The sequence below is a fragment of the Salarias fasciatus genome, unplaced genomic scaffold (genome assembly GCF_902148845.1).
Source record: "Salarias fasciatus unplaced genomic scaffold, fSalaFa1.1, whole genome shotgun sequence".
In the NCBI taxonomy this organism is placed as follows: Eukaryota; Metazoa; Chordata; class Actinopteri; order Blenniiformes; family Blenniidae; genus Salarias; species Salarias fasciatus.
The window spans coordinates 75,543-92,968 of NW_021941276.1; the positions used below are offsets into that span (position 1 = coordinate 75,543).

Genomic DNA, 17,426 nt, shown 5'->3' on the forward strand with positions numbered 1-17,426 from the left:
CAGACTGACTGATGATGATTCACCTGCCAGCGAGACTCGCCGACGCCACGACGTTTCAGCAGAACACACTTCACGCTCTCACAACATCCTGAGGCCACGTTACAAAGAAACATGAAAACAACGTGGTTTCACAGAACTGGGACCAGGACCAGGGTTTCAGGACCTGGACCAGGGTTTCCTCCGTCTCCATGGAGCCTGCGCGTTTTCCAAAACTTCTCTCTCCAGCAGCTCGGGAGCGCCGTTGTGGCGTAAACGGGCCCAGACTGGACCAGGAAGTGGACTTTGTGAGGCTCTGAACCTCCTGGTCTCTTCAGTCGGTTCTGAGAGGATCACTGATCACCTGGTTAGAGGAGAACCAGTCACTGGTCATCCCCCCAATCAGATTTTTTGGCGACCTCCTGCTGAATCAAGATCGTTAAAAGCCGATATCTATTTTCCGTCCTGATCCAGGAGGGCTTTGACCTCAGACCTCCAGGTGGCGCCGAGCGTCAGAACTCCAGCAGACCGAGTCGACGGCGTCCAGACCGATCGAGGGCCGCTCGTCTTCCTCCTCCAGACCGGAGGTGAAACTCAAGGACTGGAGGGCCGAGCGGCGGAACCTCAGGAGGAGGCTGGTGGATCAACGGAGGAATTCCACTTCCGTATCGGGGGCGTATTGACGAGGAAACACCACATGACCAGATCACCATATGACCAGATCACCCTTCACTGCAGTTACATCACATATTGATCACTCAGCACCGATCACAGCTCTACCATCACGCCATGCAGCCTCCACCCGGCCTGAGCGCCGCGACGTCGCCTCCAACAGCCTCACAGCTGATGATCATAACTACTGCAGCAGCTTCTTCCTGCCAGAGGAGTCTCTTCATGGAGGCTCTTCTCTAATGTGAAGCTTCATCCGGAGGAGGAGGAGCTGATTCCTCTGAACGCTGAATACCAAGCGGATCCCCTCGGAGCGGATCCCCTCGGAGCGGATCCCCTCGGAGCGGATCCCCTCGGAGCGGATCCCTCCAGCTACCAGGAATTAAAGTCAAACAGTCGCTCACACTCTGGCTGGAGCTAAAGCAATTTAGCTGAACTGCAGGCTCTGCTGCACATCAGGGATCAGGAGGGAACAGGAAGTTCAAGACACTTTCCTCTGTTCCACCGCACGGGGCAACCCCCCCTCCCACTGCACGGGGCGACCCCCCCTCCCACTGCAAGGGGCGACCCCCCCTCCCACTGCAAGGGGCGACCCCCCCTCCCACTGCACGGGGCGACCCCCCCTCCCACTGCACGGGGCGACCCTCCCTCCCACTGCACGGGGCGACCCCCCCTCCCACCGCACGGGGCGACCCCCCCTCCCACTGCACGGGGCGACCCCCCCTCCCACTGCACGGGGCGACCCTCCCTCCCACTGCACGGGGCGACCCCCCCTCCCACCACACGGGGCGACCCCCCCTCCCACCGCACGGGGCGACCCCCCCTCCCACTGCACGGTTCGACTCCAGAGGAGGAACCAGACACGTTCCTCTCTTCCACCGCACGGTGCAGCTCAGAGCACCGGCTGCCAGCGAGGTTAGAATTTCCAAACATCAGGCCAAAACCACAGGCTGGGAGTCGGAGCGCCGGATTTACAGACAGTCCCGGTCCCCCCCCCCCCTGCCCCCCCTAGCCTTCAGGCCCAGAGTCGTCATGTCAGCCCTCATTACCAGCCTGGACGCTCTGGATCGGAGTGAACAGGCTCTGGAGGCCGGCCGGACCCGACCGCCACGATGGGAGCAGCGTGTGTGTGTGTGTGTGTGTGTGTGTGTGTGTGTGTGTGTGTGTGCTAAGACTTAAACACCAAACACTCTTTTCATTTCTAAGTCGCCGCCTGGAGCCACTCTGCATTACTGAGGCGCTGAAAGGTAACGTGCAGGGACATCTGCTGCCGACGCTCACGCTCGCCGGCGAAATGGTCCGGACGGCGGCCGACGAGGGCTAACGGGAGCCAACGGGGGCCGACGAGGGCCAACGGGAGCCAACGGGGGCCGACGAGGGACAACGGGAGCCAACGGGGGCCGACGAGGGCCAACCGGGGGCCAACGAGGGGCCGACGAGGGCCAACCGGGGGCCAACGGGAGCCAACGGGGGCCGACGGGAGCCGACGGGGGCTGACGAGGGCCAACCGGGGGCCAACGGGGGGCCGACGAGGGCCAACCGGGGGCCGACGAGGGCCAACCGGGGGCCAACGGAAGCCAACGGGGTCCGACGAGGGCCAACCGGGGGCCAACGGGAGCCAACGGGGGCCGACGAGGGCCGACGAGGGCCAACCGGGGGCCAACGGGAGCCAACGGGGGCCGACAGTGGTCGATCCTTTCGACCTTCACTCTGATTAAAGTCAGCATCCTGGTGAGTTTCAGTATCGTCACCTCCGACCCCCCCGTCGGCTCGGCTCCTCCCCTCCCGGCCCGTGCCAGTATCGGCCCCGCCCCCCCAGCGCTCAGCAGCTCGCCGTGCCAGTGATTACACTGGATGAGGGTTTTGCACGTCAAAGACGTGCAGGCCTGACAGAGTTGGGGGGGGGGGGGGGTCCTTCGGTTCTACCTGTGGACCCGGTGGGCGGAGCTCCGGAGCCCAGAGGAGAACCTTTCCTCTCCTGACCGCTGCTTTAGCGACCAGACCTGCAGAAACCATCAGGAGTATTTTTAAACCTCCAGTTTCCATGCGGGTGTTTTCCAGCTCGGCCCGGTTCCTCGGCTCGGTTCCGTCAGATCTCCCGTCCGTCCAGAGCCCCGGCTGCTCTCTCTGAGACGAGGAGGTCTGAGGACCGCGGCGTCCCGCAGCCTGAATTAGCCGCCGCCACATGAAGGGCCGGCGCTTCTATTCCAGGCCGGGCGGGAAAATGACGGGCCTGCTGGCTCCGCTCTGCCGTTAAACCCCATCAGGGCCCCGGTGCAGCGCGGCGCCGTCGACCAGGGACCCCGCAGTCCCGACAGGTGAGGCGACCTTTGACCCCGAGCTGAGAGACCCCGCCCACCCTGAGAGCCACGCCCGGAGCGGATGTTGATTGAAGATGACTCAATGAAAAACCTGCCGATCAGGACCAGGACCGGAAGACCTGGTGGGGGGGTCGGGACTCTACTGAGCACGTGCAGGACTGCCCTTGACCTCAGCAGCAGCTTTTCCACCGACAGGCCGCTTCCAGAAAGTCTGGTTTCCGCCTGTTCATACGCCGACCGGGTGTTTCTGGAACAGAAAGTCGCCCTTTGGGTCGTCTTGTGTTTTCAGCGACTGGCTAAATGAGGCGACGCTGCGGCAGGACGGCGTGGAGAAGCCAGAGCCGGGACCGGCCCCCCAGCGGCCCCCCAGCGGCCCCCCCGGCCCGGTCCGGCTAAATTTACCAGGAATCTGAACCGGAGTTTCCCCGAGAGACGGCAGGTCAGCGAGGCGGGACCAGAAAAACAGCGGCTCGACCCCGAGTGACCCCAGGAGACAGACGGGCCTGGATCCCATCTCAACCCCCCCAGGAGGACCTGCCCGGCCCTGCAGAGGAACCCTCGCTTCAAAGACAGCAGCTGTCTGATAGTGAGTCGGGGGGGGGGGCAGAGACGACCCCCCCCGCTGTGATAAACATCGCAGGAACCACAGTCTGAGCTGCAGGATTCCCAGTCCAGGACCAGCAAGTCACTATTATGGTTCTCAAGAACTGATCCTGCTGGAAGTCTCATCTGAAGACCCGTTTCCACGGCAACGACTTCAAGTGAAAATGGAAAACCTGCGTTGGTTTTTCTGGGGTCAGTTTAAAAAGCGACGGTGCAGCGAGTCACTGAACCAACTTCTTGAAAATGCTCGGACTCTGTCGTCGTGTATACAGACGAAAACAACACTGGAACCAACTACCAACTGAGCAACTAGCGGCCCCCCAACTAGCGGCCCCCCATGGACACGATGCTGTCTGAAGTTTCCGGAGAAACAGACAGTTTTCAGAACGTTGCTGTGTAAACGTGGAACTCGAAAACGAAAATGCAAAGTCGATGAGTTTCAACATGAAACCATCCAAACGACGCCTCATGGTCGACCCCCGGGGGGTTCTGAAGGAACGGTGAGGCCAGTGCTCCTCCGGGGGGGGTTCTGACGCCGAGGCCAGGGACCGATGCTGCCCAGATAAGGCGGCTCAGAAAAACACTTCAGTCTAATCACTTCTTCTTCACTTCAAAGCTCGACGGCGGCGGCTGGCCGCACTTTTATCAGACAGAAAACAAGTCAGGATCCGCGAGCCACACTGACGGGAAAGCACAGGGACTGAGCCTGAGAAAGTTGTGTTCTGGATTGAAAATGGGAGCTGGAGGGTCGATGTTTGATTCGCTGCAGAGTTCTCACGTTCCCGGTACTGAGCGCAGCGCCGCTGGAGTGAAACCCTGAGAAGGACGGCCAGAGCCACCGAAGGACGAGCCGGGCCGTAACGAGCCGGAAGCACCCTGCAGCCGCGCCGCAGGTTTCCAGCAGGAACATCAAACCGCCGGCCGCGGTGCTCCCCGGACGGCCGTGGCGCTCCCCGGACGGCCGCGGCGCTCCCCGGACGGCGGGCGCTCGCCCCCATGGTCCCTGTTCCTTCATGTGGTACAGAGAGCGGGAACACGGCTCGGCGTGGGAACGCCGGCGGGCCCCGACCTCCCGCCTCCCTCTGCTCTTTGTAACAAGGCGGTGAATAATGCATCGGCGCCGGCGGCCGCTGAAGGACGGCGCTCCCGCTCGCCGTACCTCCACCTGAAGACGCTCTCACATCTTCAAAGGCGAGTCGACGGCGGCGGCGACGGCGAGCTCTACCCAGTGGGTTTTCCGAGCGCTGCTCGGCTCTCAGGTGGAGAGGGGCTGCGGTTCTTCAGAAAGTGGAACACGTTTTCTTTTTCTTCTTTGCTTTGACAAAAACTTTGCGGGGTGGAGGCGGCGACGGGGGCGGCGGAGATCAAAAGCTGCCGGTTCCTGGCGAGCGGAGCCAATCAGCCGAGAGGGCCAAGGAGAGGAGGAGAGACGCTGCTCCCCTTTTAAATTGATCCCACCGAGACCCTCAAGGTTCCCCTCGCAGGACTCGATGAGGATCTGGCCCCGTGGATCTGACGAGGAACCGGGAGGGGGGGCGGCGGAGAAGAAAGACATGCGGGGGGGGGGAGAACAGAGGAGCTGTGGGGGGCGGAGGAGGGGGATCAAGGGGAGACGAGGAGGGTGGGCTCCTTCTCTGAGGGCCGATCCGGCGCCGTCGTGTGCCAGCAGGGAGGAGCGCCGCCGGCGGCGAGCAAACCCACGCTCCCCGTCGGACGAGGCGCCGGACCAATGGACCGCGGGGGGGTCTTAATCCCGCCCCGGCTCTGGCAGCGCCGCTCATCAGCTGGACGGAGCGGAGCTGGCCCGAGATGAGACCCTGGCGAGAACCGGCGCCGTTATCCTCCAAGGAACAAGCGCTATCAGAGGAACCCAGAGACCCCCAGCCTGCCAGACTCACCGTAGACCGGCCCGGCGCCACAAGGCCGCCGCACAGCCGGCGCCGCAAGCGGCACGGCACCCGACACGCAGAATCCAGCAATCCTGACAGAACCACAGCCACGGAGGCAACGGAGACATCTGAGGACCGTCTCAGGCCCTCCGTGACGCCCGGCAGCCGGCCTCAACTCCGTCCAAGAGCCAACACACAACGGTGACGCACTTTTCTTTATGAACGGTGGAATCAGTAACGTTACGTAATGTTCTCCCCCCCTCGGAGAACATCAGGCCGGTTGCCAGTTTGGAGACTCAGTCAGCTCGCCCGTGCTGCGCTGCTTGTTTGGCAACCTCAGGGACTTGGATATGATTGGCTCTGGAACCAGGAAGTGCGACAGTCTAGCCCCGCCCAATGACGCTGTTCTGTCCCGGATCTCTCATTTTGAAAGGAAAAACTTGACCGACTGTACATTTCCTGATGAAGACGACAGATTTTATTGTAATTTTTTAACGTTTTGCTCCTTTAATCTAATTTAATCTGCTGGATTTAATGTTTGTTTGTAAAACCTGTAACTTTTGAGTCCAGATGTTTTCAAACTGGTGTTATTTAAAAAAAAAAAAGAATCGTGATTATGATGGAGACCTGCGCCAGGGGAGAGCCTGGGACCCGGTTCCTGATCCTGGTCTGGGCTTTGGGACGGGTTCCTCTCACTCTGTTGAAGGATCGCCTGATAAATGAGCAGATCCCTGCTAATAAAATTAGAGCGGCCCCGGGGCGGCCACGCCCCCCTCGCCCGGGCGCGCCGCCCTCCTGCGGCCGCCCGGCCCGGCGGCCCCGCCCCGCTCGCCATCCACCATCCACGTTTTGACATTTCATTCAGCTGACTCTCCAGACGAGGCCATTTACTTAATTAGCTGAATAAAAGCTGGCAGCGGGGAGAACTCCGACGTGACCGGCGCTCGGTTGCCACAGGTAACCTTTTTGGAGGGATCGGCGTGGCGAATTGATTGCCGAGAGCGCAGACTCATCATGAGTGCTAATTTCCAGGAGCGGGCGGCTCTATTTATACCCGAGGAGACAGGGAGGGGGATTAGCCCGTCATTAGAATAAAGAGCGCAGAAGAAGAATCAATTCCAGGGTTTTAAAAAGCTGACAAACAGTTTGCTGCCGCCGCCGCGGCTCGGCTCGCCTCCTGGCAGGCCGGCGCTGCTCTTTAATTACCGTCAACCGCCGGGTTCCGATCGCCGGTGAGTCACTGATCCTCACGCCACGAGTGGAACCGACTCCCGGAGAACACCGCTGAAGCACCGGTTCTTCTCCCTCACAGAACTCAGAGCTGGATCTGGATCTGGATTCCACAGTGGAAACCTGATCACGACCATTCAGAGCCAGACTCAGGAAAACTGCAGGGCGGCAAAACCACCAGGGAGGAAAGAGGCACGCACTGGAAAACTATCCACGTCTGTAGGATCTAATCAGCTGTGTTCATCGAGGGGGTCAGAGGTCAGAGGTCAGAGCACGGAAACAATTAGGGAACACAGTAACATCCTCAAAAACATTCAAACTGAAAACATGTTTAATGTCTTCAAAATAAGAGAGGAGTGCAGGTAGGGGCGGGGCTTTAGGGGCGGAGCCGGGAGTGCAGGTAGGGGCGGGGCTTTAGGGGCAGAGCCGGGAGTGCAGGTAGGGGCGGGGCTTTAGGGGCAGAGCCGGGAGTGCAGGTAGGGGGCGGGGCTTTAGGGGCGGGGCGGGGAGTGCAGGTAGGGGCGGGGCTTTAGGGGCGGAGCCGGGAGTGCAGGTAGGGGCGGGGCTTTAGGGGCGGGGCCGGGAGTGCAGGTAGGGGCGGGGCTTTAGGGGCGGGGCCGGGAGTGCAGGTAGGTATAATTCAATATAACGAATCGCTCCGCTCCGGTTCCTGGCCCAGGAGCCTCTACTGAGCAGCCAATGGGAGCAAACCTGACCTGAGCCTGATGGTTCTCAGTGTCCAGGAGCTCCGTGCAGCGTCGTTCCTGCACAGACCAGCCAGAGAACACGCCACAGACCAACACAGCGAGCGACTGGGTGCTCTGATGGGAGAACACGCTCAAGCAGCAGAGGCTAACCAGAGGCTAACCAGCAGAGGCTAACCGGCAGAGGCTAACCAGCAGAGGCTAACCAGAGGTTAACCAGAGGCTAACCAGCAGAGGCTAACCAGAGGCTAACCAGCAGAGGCTAACCGGCAGAGGCTAACCAGCAGAGGCTAACCAGCAGGTCACAGTGAGCCTGTCCTCCCGTGCAGCTCAGCAGGAAGCTGATCTTCCTGGAAACGCTCTGGTCTGGCAGCAGACGCCATCAGAGCTCAGGTCGTCACGCCGCGTCAAACCACTTCCTGTTCATGACGCGGCTGGAGCGGCTCGCCGGAGCGTCCTTCGCCCCGGCGGCGGCTGGACTGTAAATCCCTACATCCTTCACATCAGACCGTCAGAGCGCCGGTTCCGCTGCTGCCCTCCTCCTCGCGCTGCGGAGCCAGAACGCCGTGGACTCAACTCTCACCAACGCAGGACCCCTCTGCACCCGGCGCTATAACCATCCACAGCGCGGCCCGCCGCCTACTTCCTGCCAGAAACACTCCGTGGTGGATAAAAAGCAGATGGAGTTAAGAAAGAAGTAGAGCTGCAACTATCAAGTATTTTTGGAATCGAGTATTCTGTCGATTACTTCGAGTAATCAAATACTCCAATTCTACTTTTTGTTTTAAAAAAAATAAACCAAGTGTATGAATGCAGCATGCTGGGCTTTAAACCAGCAACCAAAAGGGTTTTTATTTTAACAACTGTCAAAGTTCAAACCGGTGCTGAGCCAAGAGAACCCTGCAGTCCAGAGCAGAGAGAACCCTGGAGAACCCTGCAGTCCAGAGCAGACAGAACCCTGGAGAACCCTGCAGTCCAGAGCAGAGAGAACCCTGGAGAACCCTGCAGTCCAGAGCAGACAGAACCCTGGAGAACCCTGCAGTCCAGAGCAGACAGAACCCTGGAGAACCCTGCAGTCCAGAGCAGACAGAACCCTGGAGAACCCTGCAGTCCAGACCCGGAGGCCTCAGAACCGGCCTGTTCGGGTGAATTTTCCAGACATGTTGACAGAAGGTTAGTTAGAGAGAGATTAACTCTCGAGTCCCTGGACAGGAAAACTCCTCCACCGGCGGCGGTGCGGTGGTGGGGGGGGGGGTGTTACACGGGGTGTGACGCAGCAGTTCACACACTCCACCATATTTTCGGAACTTCCGTGTGTGAAGTGGTCCCACGGCCAGACTGTTTCGCCATCGCTCGACGCTCTGACCTCATCACAACGTGGCGTTAATTCAACGAAGCCTCAAGGTAATAGAATTTGCCTCGCCCATCTCTTCGTGCCCCCCCCCCCCCCCCCGGTCGACCTGCAGGCGCCCCCTCATCCTCCGGTTCGGCGTCTGCTTCACTTTTAGACCCATCGGCTGGTTTCCTTCTCAATATTTGCCCAGGATCCAGGAGGAGCTGCTCCTCAAGGAGGGCCTGGGAAAACCTCGGCTTCTGCCGGAACGTGGGAGCAGGAAGGAAGTGGCGAAGCAGCCCCCCCCCAGCCCGAGGTTTGCCCCGCATTTAACCGGGGCAGGTCTCAGAGACAGGAAGTGGCGTAACCGGACACGGGCAGCAGGAGGGCAGAAGTCCAGGGGGGGTCGAGGGGATTCTCTACTCACTGGGGACCGCTGAAACGGGCCTCAGTAGCAGGGACGAGGCGGAGACGAGCCGCGATGCCGCCGGCGGGAGAAGCTGCCAAGACGACTCGCGTCAGCCGCGCAGCAGCAGCAGAGGATTCCGTTAACGCGGCGTGGCGGGCGGAGCGCCGACCCTTCACCGCAATCCTCTTAGCCACGGCTAATAGCATGTGAGGAGGAAGCATATTGTGCTAATTCGTCCTCGTCCGCGGCGCTCTGACAGCCACCGACGCCGACATCCCGTTAACACGAGGTTAGTGGGTGTCTGGCCCCCCCCCGGTCGCTGCCAGCTGCAGAGCCTGGAAATGATCAGGCCCGGGAGGGCGATTAGCCCGAGCATGGCTGGGCTAAATATAGCCCCGCTCGCCCTGCCCCGGACAGGCCCCGGCCCCGACCCCGGCCCCGGCCCCGACCCGGCCCGCCCACGCCCCGACCCGGCCCAGGCCCCGGACAGGCCCCGGCCCCGACAGGCCCCGGCCCCGGCCCCAGCCCCGACCCAGCCCAGGTCCCGGCCCGGCCCAGGCCCGGCCCAGGCCCCGGCCCAGGCCCCGGCCCCGGACAGGCCCCGGACAGGCCCCGGCCCCGCCCGCCCAGCCCCGGACAGGCCCCGGCCCCGGACAGGCCCCAGCCCAGGTCCCGGACAGGCCCCGGCCCAGGCCCCGGACAGGCCCCGACCCCGGCCCCGACCGGCCCAGCCCAGGCCCCGGACAGGCCCCCGCCCAGGCCCCGGACAGGCCCCCGCCCAGGTCCCGGACAGGCCCCGGCCCAGGTCCCGGACAGGCCCCGGCCCAGGTCCCGGCCCGGCCCGGCCCAGGCCCCGGACAGACCCCGGGGTCACCCCCCCGCCGCGGCCTGTTAGCACAGTCTGGATCCCGTTTGTTTTTATGAGTGATGCGAAGGCTGCGCTGACTCACAGCAGATAACATAACTCAGCCGTCCATCAGGCGACCGGGCGTGTGTGTGTGTGTGTGTGAGAGTGAGTGTGAGTGTGTGTGAGTGTGAGTGTGAGTGTGTGAGCGTGTGTGCGTGTGTGTGAGTGTGTGTTTTTGGAGGGGGGATGACGCTGGAACAGGAAACACATGTTCACCACTGAAAACCCCGTCAGCTGCACTCGTCCCGTGAACCGTCCAGTCCACTTAACGGGAGCTGTCGGGGTTTCGGGGCGGCCCAGAGGTCAGGTTCTGGGTCGGGTCAGGCTCCAAATGGCTTTGAACCGACCACCTTCCCCCTGCTCTTCACATTTCATCAGAACATCGTCCTCAGTCCGTCTCGCTTCCTTCGCTCTCCACTCGGTGGGCGGAGCTCGCCGTCTCTGGACCGGCCGCACGGCGCCCGGCGGGGTTCACCGGGTTTCAGGTACGGGGACTCAGCGCGGCACTGGAACCGGGACCGGTTCCAGTGAATCCCCATTAAATCAGGCCGACCAGACAATAGGCTGTTTATCGGCAGCGCCGGCGGCCGCTAATCCGGCAGCCCACCTTCACGCCGTCACTCATGTTTCCATTTCTGGAGCTTCTGCCAACGCACCGAACAGGAAGTAGTCCTCATCAAAAGAGCGCTCTATTTAAACCCTGTTCGCCCTCCGGCTGAGTCCGGGTTGCCAAAGCCTTCAGAATTCAGCGGCGCTCACCGTGTCTGTACGTGACTCGGTGCCAATCTATTTGGAGAAGCGCTCCTGACGCCGGCTGCCTCCGCCGCCGAGCCTCCGCCGCCGAGCCTCCGCCGCCGAGCCTCCGCCGCCGAGCCTCCGCCGCCGAGCCTCCCGCTCGGAGCGGCCAATCGGCCGTCTCCGGACCTCGGTTGGGAAAAGGCGCTTTCCCACAGCCTGACGCCAGCAAGCCGGAATGCGGAGAAGGAATGCTTTCCCATGGCGGCCGCCGTGCCCCCCCCCCCGCCCCCGCGTGAGGCGGCCAGAAAAAGCCGGTGAGTTTTCATCCCTAAAAGCAGGCGGCTGGCCGCCGGCTCACCTGGGACGGCGCTGGCCGGAGGAGGCGAGCGGGAAGGTTAGAGGAGCCTGGGAATGTTTAACATCCAGAAAGCAGAGCGAACACGGCGGCGCCGTGGGAATCGCACAGGAAGCACGGAGAGTAACCCCTTCCTGCCCGGCAGGAAGCCGGCAGGAAGTCGTTTAGGCTCTGTGGCAAACGAAAGGCGGCCGCGGCGGACCATCAGCTGAACTCCGTGTTTCTAACCAGAGCTAAATATATCCCACACCTGGAGACCAGCCAAGGCCACCAGGAGAACCCGGAGAACCCCCACCTCCAGGAGAGTCCAGGACACCGGCAGGGTTCAGGGAAGAGTCGGAGAAGAAGCCAAACACTCGGCCCGGCACGGAAGCTCCGACATATAACGTCAGAAATGATGAACATGGGAAGGAGAACGGTCCCGGGCTCCACTGTCACACTCTCAGGAACTGGGTCGTCACCGAACCAACGAGAACCCCAAATGGAAAAGAGAAACGGAACCACAGAGAACGATACGCGAGAACATGAACACTGGAGAACACGGAGAACAACACTCTGTCAATGTGAGAACATGGGAGTTCATGTAAACAGACCACCAAGCTTCATTGCTACTGTAGTAAAACCACCAAGTCTAGGAGCATGTGGACCGGGACCAGGATATGGACTGGGGCCAGGACCAGGAGACTATAGATTGGGACCAGGACCAGGACTAGTAGCGGTGTTTCTGCCCGAGCGAGTCCAGAAAGTCTCGTTTTGCTCATTTCCACCGAGACATTTTCAGAAAGTTCCACTTCGGCAGCCGCTCTGGAAGAGTTGCCTCATCAGGTCCGAGCACCGTCGTCATGACAACGGAGACCCGAGACGCGCCAGAGGAACCACAGCGGCCCGGGTTCTGGACGGCCGGAGGCAGAGAGAGGGATCCTGATGTGGAATGAATGTGCGGTGGCGGCGTTTCCATTACCGATGCCGCTCCTGCCAGCGGAGCAGAGCGGAGGAAGCCGGGCCTTCAACCGCGGACCGCCGCCGCCCCCCGCCCCCCCGAGGCGTCCGGGGCAGCTGAGGCCTTTAAAGAGCCGACTCAGCATCTCAAGAGCGCCTTCCACAATAAAAGTCCTCTGACTTAATCCCGGCCGTAAATCCTGGCGGCCGCGGTGTGAAATTCCCCGTGAGCGCCGCCGTTACCGTGGCACCGGCAGACATCCCACCGCCCAGCGGAACTGGAGAACACATCCATCAGGACCGGGCGGAGGCCGTTTGGGCGGATGATAAAGTGCAGACGCGCTTGCTGCCTGTGTATAAACGGTTTGTTAATCTGTCACTCGCCACGGCGGAGGAGATAACGGCGCCGCGGCGCCGCGGAGCGACGGCGGTTATGAAATAAATTCACTCCCGGTCCGAACGCGCTATGAACGGCGGCGGCTTTAACTGGCCGGAACACCGCCTCGCTCCTTCAACAGACGTCCCCCGTGAGACACACGGCAGGGACGATGAGAGGACAAGGGCCTGGACGTGTTCACATCAGCCCCTTTCAGGGTGGAGGGTTTGATTCCCAACGGTTCCTCCTGAGTGGAGACCTGGTTCTTAACGACTGCTGATGAGCAGTGATTCACCGGGAGAGTCCCGCTCAGGCCCTCCACCCTGCCGCTCCACCCTGCTGCTCCACCCTGCTGCTCAGGCCCTCCACCCTGGTGCTCCACCCTGCTGCTCAGGTCCTCCACCCTGCTGCTCAGGCGCTCCACCCTGCTGCTCAGGCACTCCACCCTGCTCCTCCACCCTGCTGCTCAGGTCCTCCACCCTGCTCCTCCACCCTGCTGCTCCACCCTGCTCCTCCACCCTGCTGCTCAGGCGCTCCACCCTGCTGCTCAGGGCACTCCACCCTGCTCCTCCACCCTGCTGCTCAGGCCCTCCACCCTGCTCCTCCACCCTGCTGCTCAGGCCCTCCACCCTGCTCCTCCACCCTGCTGCTCAGGCGCTCCACCCTGCTGCTCCACCCTGCTCTCCTCACACTGACTTGCTGACGGTGCTTTTCCCCTCGCTCTTCTCCGATCAGCTCCGGCGGCTGCAGAGGGGGACGACTTGAGGGAACAGCAGGCTGACGGAGCGGTGAGGTCCAGCTGAGGCAGCTGCTTGCCATTAATCCACCCAACCCCCCCCCCTCCACACCCCCCCTCCACCCCTCCACCCCCCTCCACCCCCACCCCCTCCCCAGCAGGAAATAAGCAATCATTCAGTGGTGACAGGTACAAGCTGAACCGCTGCTATCTGCTCTCAAACCAGCCCAGTAACAGATCACAGCCATTCAGAGTGAACCGGAACCCTCTGGTTGGTCGGGACCAGACCCCCATGAGCGCCGGACGGAGAAGCAGGCGCCGCCGCCGCCGCCGCCGCCGCCGCCGGAACGCGTGAGAGAACGGAGGATCATCAGGTTTCACACCGAGTCGGGAAAACCCGGCGGTGACCGGAGAGATGCGAGGTGCCGTCCTGCCCGCGAGGGGCGGCGACTCCGAGGTCTCCGGCGAGCCGTGGGGGTCCGGCAGGTCCGGCTGGATCCGGGGCCCGGCTGCACAGCTGCCTTCAATGGCCGCCAGGCGGGCCCCGCCCCGCGGGAGCGGCAGGACCAGGCCGGCGAGGCCGCCTGGAGCTGCAGGCGCATCGACAAGGCGGCGGAAGAAATGGAGGAGCTACAGGTGGAGCCGCCGACCTCCGTCAGTCCACCGACGGCTCGGGAGGAAGGAGCAGCGGCAGCTCAGCTTCACCTGCCGGACTCCGCCCCGCATCCAGCACCCGGGCGGAACCCGGAGGAGATCCACTAAAGTCCTCCGCTGGAAGCAAACCCAGCCGGAGGCCTTTCAGACCCCCCGACGCCCGACACCCGATACCGATACCCGATACCAATACCCGACGCCCGACACCCGATACCGATACCCGACGCCCGACACCCGATACCGATACCCGACACCGATACCCGACGCCCAACAGCCGATACCGATACCCGACGCCCGACACCCGATACCGATACCCGACGCCCGACACCCATCACAAGACACCCGACACCATCTGAAGAGTCAACAAGCAGTTCAAACAGACCAGTCTCTGTCAGTGAGCACAGGGATCGGGGATTGGGGATTGGGGATCGGGGATCAGGGATCAGGGATCGGGGATCGGGGATCAGGGATCAGGGATCGGGGATGAATGATGTCCACAGATCAAAGCAGGAGACCAGGAGGAGACCAGGAGGAGACCAGGAGGAGACCCCCCCCCCCCCCCCCCCCCCCCCCCCACACCTCTGAGACAGTTTTTTTTCTCTTTGACTTAATTCCGCCTGGACAGCAGGAAAAAGATGAGAAACAACAGTTTACTGAAAGTCTCTTCTAGTGCCGTCTGTTTTAATCACGTTTGTGATTAATTGCGATCAATCACCGGAGGGCTGTCAACGACTAATTTGTTAAAGTTGCGGTTAATCGCAGTTGGCTCAGAGAAAAGCGATGGATGTCATTCTGCCGTCATTGGAGCTTCAGTTTCTCTTTCCTTCCTGTTCAGCTGAATTATGAGGATCAGATTCTTCACCTGAAGCTTGATTATAAGGTTCACAAATGATGCCATTAATCACAATTTTTAAAAATTAATCGTTGACAGCCCTCCATGAATTAATCACAATTAAAGCGATTACGACTGACAGCACTAATTTAAACTGGTCAGTGTTGATTTTTGAACAGCAAAAACTTTAAGAATTAAGTTAATTAACATTACACAACATCATAAAATGAGGAATCGCCATACTCCTCCAGTCCAGCACAGGGTCCACCTGGACCGGCCTCCAGTCCACCCATGCACACACAGGGAGAACATTCGAACTCCACACAGAAAGGCCCCCGGCCCGGGATTTGAACCCAGGACCTTCTGGCTGTGAGGCTCACCAAGATCTTGAGATTCAAACTGAATCTGGTTCCAATCATCCAGTTTCCAGAAACCAGTTTGTTGCCAGTAGTTTGAGAACGTGTTCCCGGAGGGTTCAGAGAACCACGGCGGACCGGAGAACCACCCACTGGCTCTGCTCACATGTTCAACTTCCTGTTTGACAGCTTGAGGTTTCAGTCAGTCGGTGTCGACTGTACTAACACCGTCCCGTGTCCTGACACTTCCTGTCCTGCTTGACGTCCCTCCTGGTTTCTGGGACAAACGGAGACATTTGTCCACGGAGCTCCTGTTCTCCGGTCTGCTCCGGTCCCCCCAGCTGGCTCTCTCACGGAGAAGCTTCGTTGAAGAGCGACTCTGACCAAGCCTTCGGGCCAGGAAGTGGTGGTAAAACACGAAAAGCTTTCAGCAAGCCACCATCAACCGCAGAACAGAGCGCTAATGAGGCGCCGACAACTCACCGGCGGCCGGAAGCCTTCGGTTTGGTCTGCCGGCCGAGAGACAAGACACCGAGTCTGAAAGACAATCTGGGCTGGAGGCCGACGTAGCGCCGAGCCGGACGCCGACGTAGCGCCAAGCCGGAGGCCGACGTAGCGCCGACCCGGAGGCCGACGTAGCGCCGACCCGGAGGCCGACGTAGCGCCGACCCGGAGGCCGACGTAGCGCCGACCCGGAGGCCGACGTAGCGCCGACCCGGAGGCCGACGTAGCGCCGACCCGGAGGCCGACGTAGCGCCGACCCGGAGGCCGACGTAGCGCCGACCCGGAGGCCGACGTAGCGCCGACCCGGAGGCCGACGTAGCGCCGACCCGGAGGCCGACGTAGCGCCGACCCGGAGGCCGACGTAGCGCCGACCCGGAGGCCGACGTAGCGCCGACCCGGAGGCCGACGTAGCGCCGACCCGGAGGCCGACGTAGCACCGAGCCGGACGCCGACGTAGCGCCGAGCCGGACGCCGACGTAGCGCCGACCCAGAGGCCGACGTAGCGCCGAGCTGGACGCCGACGTAGCGCCGAGCCGGACGCCGACGTAGCGCCGACCCGGAGGCCGACGTAGCGCCGAGCCGGACGCCGACGCAGTGCTGAACCGGAGGTTGTTGGAGGCGACGTAGCATCAAATCAGACACTGATGAAGGTGACGTAGCGCTGAACCAGAGATGATGGAGGGGACTCGTATACATACTGGTATCAATATTCAGTATCGGTCTGCAGGTGACCGTTAGAAGGCGGTTCTCGTGGTTTTGGTTCTTCCCTAGAAGCAACTCTGGGAGCTGAAGCGGTGGAGCGTCGGTCCGGTCCCAGCAGGATGGAGGGAAGGAAGCGCTCCGTCATGAGACCGACAGGAACAGGAACTGAGGGCCAGATATGAAAAGACATGAATAAACAGCCCCGCCCACATCCTGGATGTGGATGGCGGTACGTCAGGCCTGACCAGATCAGAGCTGGAAGCTCGGCCGGATCGGGGAGTTATGGCTCCAGCCGAGTGCTGAACAGGACGCCGGACGCCGTAGCCGCTATAAAACTTTACACGGTATGAAGGGGCATGGCGGAGAACAGGTAGATGCCCCCCCCGCCCCCCCCCCCCCCCCGCCCCTCACCGCCTCATCAATCAGACCTAAAGCAAGGCACCATGCCCGCAGGTTCACCGCCGCCACTCAGCAGCCATTAATCAGGCCGCTAAAGTTTTCTGCTGCATCACACTTTGGCTAAGCTAGCAGGACGAGTCCGTTCCAAGGGTGGGGTGGGGGGGGGGGGGGGGGGGGGGGGGGGGGGCACGGCAAAGCCCCCACCCCTCCCTCGATGCATCACTCACTTTTATAGGACCAGGGTGGTGCGGGATTTAACACGACGTTTCACTGGTCCAGGGAGCCGGCGTTACATAACCATAAAACGATGAGGCTCGCAAATCACTGCGCCGCTCGTGACGCATGGGGGGGGGGGGGGGGGGGCGGCAGCGCAGGGGGGGGAGGGGGGGCACGCTGCCAGCACACGTCATGTGTTTGAGTTTTTTTGGGGGGTTGAAGGATAAAAAAACAAACACACTCTGATCTCTGAGGTGACGTGAAGCAGCTCCAGCAGCGGGGTTTCCTTCACCAACACCCCCCAACCCCCCCACCCCCCCCCCAACCCGTCGCCGCTCTAAATGATTTTCCGAGGCGTGCGAGCCGCAGCTGGAGCGACTCCACTGACCAGGGGCGTCTGTGGTCGGCCCGGCGAGCACGCCGTCTCCGGGCCGCCGCAGAGCGCCTCGCCGGGGGAAGGACTGAGTAATGGCAGGGTAACTCCATCCACCGGGGGGGGGGGGGGGGGGGGGGGGGGGGGGGGGGGCTGTGGCGTGAAGGAGTGGCACGAAGGCACACGGGCAGCAGAGGAGCTGCTC

General features: G+C 61.7%; 1 protein-coding gene across 1 annotated transcript in view; it reads right to left on the reverse strand.

The window, feature by feature from the left end:
* znf438 (zinc finger protein 438) overlaps positions 1-11,003 on the reverse strand; it is a 30,385-nt gene extending 19,382 nt beyond the window's left edge. Inside the window, exon 1 of the mRNA XM_030086919.1 lies at positions 10,801-11,003. The gene's annotated coding sequence lies outside the window, so the exon portion shown is untranslated. The remainder of the gene's footprint in view (positions 1-10,800) is intronic.
* Between the last annotated feature and the right edge of the window lie 6,423 nt (positions 11,004-17,426).